Raw genomic sequence first — 2,424 nt, 5'->3', positions numbered from 1 at the left:
TCTGCTATGGTCCATCCAATTGTCGATTTGAACTCTCTTAGAATCCTCAAAAGCTTCTCCTCGTCACTACCTGAAAGGTCAGATGCAATAATAAAAGGAAAAGTAGATGCATCACCTAAAAATGCATACCTCAAATGTTCAGGTAAAGGCTTAAGCTCAAGAGTAGGAGCTTCCTCAATAGATGGCTAGAGGCATTTAGGAGCTTTATTTAATTCCTCCATTCCAAGAGATTCAAAAGGCATATCAATCTTCCTCTTCCAGGGAGAAGCATTCAGATATTGTAATTGCTCTTCACCTTCGTCATCCTCACTATCTGAATTCCCCAATAAGGCATTCTCTAAGGCATCAAATCTTAGCAATTTATCAAGTTTTGACGTAACCACAGAATTGACCAACTCCACCTTTAAGCACTCCTCATTTTCCGTAGGAAATTTCATAGCATTGAACATATTAAAAGTTACATCCTGATCCAGCACTCGTATTATAAGCTCACCCTTCTGCACATCTATCAAGGTTCGGCCAGTTGCCAAGAAAGGTCTTCCCAAAATTATGGGAATCTTCTTATCCTCCTCGAAATGAAGAATTACGAAATCAACAGGGAAGATGAGTCTATCAACCTTGACCAAGACATCCCCCACAATTCTTCGCAGATATGTAATAGAATGGTCGGCCAACTACAAGGTTATATAAGTCGGTTTTGGATCAGGCAAGTTTAACTTCTTCAAGATTGACAAAGGCATCAGATTAATGCTAGCTCCCAAGTCACATAAGCATCTGTCAAAAGACACTTTCCTAATAGTACACGGAATAGTGAAGCTTCCTGGATCCTTAAGCTTCGGAGGCAACTTCTGTTGCAACATAGTACTGCATTCCTCCGTGAGAGCAACAATCTCTAAATCATCTAGCTTCACCTTCCGAGAGAGTATACCTTTCATAAACTTTGCATAACTAGGAATTTGCTCAAGCGCCTCAGTGAAAGGTATGTTGATATGAAGTTTCTTGAAAACCTCCAGAAACTTCTCAAATTGCTTATCCAGCGTTTTCTTCTACAACCGCTTAGGAAAATGCGGTGTAGGATAGATTTATTTCTCCCCTGTATTACCCTCAGGAGGAGTCTGCTCAACAATAGTCTTCCTTGGTTCCACTTCTTCTTCCTGCTGCTCGACATCTTCTTCAGCCCCAGCTTCCTCAGTCGAAGCTTGAGTTTGTTCGGGATTCGCAACCTTTCCAGACCTCAAAGTGATTGCCTTCACCTGCTCGTTAGCTTCCCTCTTTCCTAGCACTTCAGTGTCACTAGGTAATGTACCAGGTTGACGATTTAGCAAGGCATTAACAATTTGTCAAATTTGATTTTCCAAGGTCTTGATAGAAATAGCTTGACTCTTTCACATAAGCTTCAACTTCACTAATTCAGATTTTTCATTTGCTTGTTACGGCTGAAGTTGCTACCTTGGTGCAAATTGTGGTTGCTGAAAACCAGGGGGTTGTACTGCTTACCTGGATAATGATGATAAGGCTGCTGAATCGCATTCGGAGCATTTCTCCAACTGAAATTAGGATGATTGCGGTTGTTGGGATGATAAGTGGCTATCACTGAAAGTTGCTCACGAACTGAGGTTATTCACTAGAAATTGCGCACTGATCAGTCTCATGGGCACCAGCACAAAGCTCACAGACACTAGTGATTTGATTAACTCCATAATTAATCAAAGTGTCCACGTTCATCGTCAAAGCCTTAAGTTGGGCAGCTATAGCAGTTGCTGCATCCAACTCCAGAATTCCTGCTACTTTTCCATGAGTTAGTTTCTGGGAAGGATTCTGGTATTCATTAGCAGCCATCAGTTCAATCAATTCATAAGCTTCATTGTAGCTCTTAGCCCACAAGGCTCCTCCTGATGCTACATCGAGCATAGGTCTAGAAGTAGCACCCAATCTATTATAAAAATAGTTTATGATCATCCAATCAGCCATGCCATGGTGTGGGCACTTCCTTAGCATCTACTTATATCGATCCCAAGCCGCACACAGAGATTCTCCAGTTTGCTAAGAAAACTGAGTACGAGCATTCCTGATTGCAGCAGTCTTCGTCATAGGGAAGAATTTAGTGAGAAAATTTTGAGCAAGATCCTCCCAAGTGGTGATAGATTCTGGTGGTAGAGAATGTAACCAGCACTTTTCTTTGTCCCTCAGAGAGAATGGAAAGATCCGCAACTTGATAGCATCTTCAGTCACACCATTGAACTTGAAAGTGTCACAGATCTCAATGAAATCCCTGATGTGCATGTTGGGGTCTTCAGTAGGAGAACCCCCAAACTGAATTGAGTTCTGTATCATCTGAATCGTGCTTGACTTGATCTCAAAAGTGTTAGCCGAAATGGCTGGCTTGATAATGCTTGAATTAATATCATTGATCTTAGGCTGAGA

At 41.5% G+C, this 2,424-nt stretch overlaps 1 non-coding gene across 1 annotated transcript; it reads left to right on the top strand.

The window, feature by feature from the left end:
- Positions 1–1,969: 1,969 nt before the first annotated feature.
- LOC141722422 (small nucleolar RNA R71) lies at positions 1,970–2,076 on the top strand. Its single transcript, XR_012575442.1, has one exon. It is a non-coding gene; the product is annotated as a small nucleolar RNA R71 (small nucleolar RNA).
- The last annotated feature ends 348 nt before the right edge of the window (positions 2,077–2,424 follow it).

Source organism: Apium graveolens, chromosome 4 (assembly GCF_009905375.1).
Source record: "Apium graveolens cultivar Ventura chromosome 4, ASM990537v1, whole genome shotgun sequence".
NCBI lineage: Eukaryota > Viridiplantae > Streptophyta > Magnoliopsida > Apiales > Apiaceae > Apium > Apium graveolens.
Note: the sequence above shows the minus strand (reverse complement) of the source record. Positions and strands in the feature narration are given on the sequence as shown.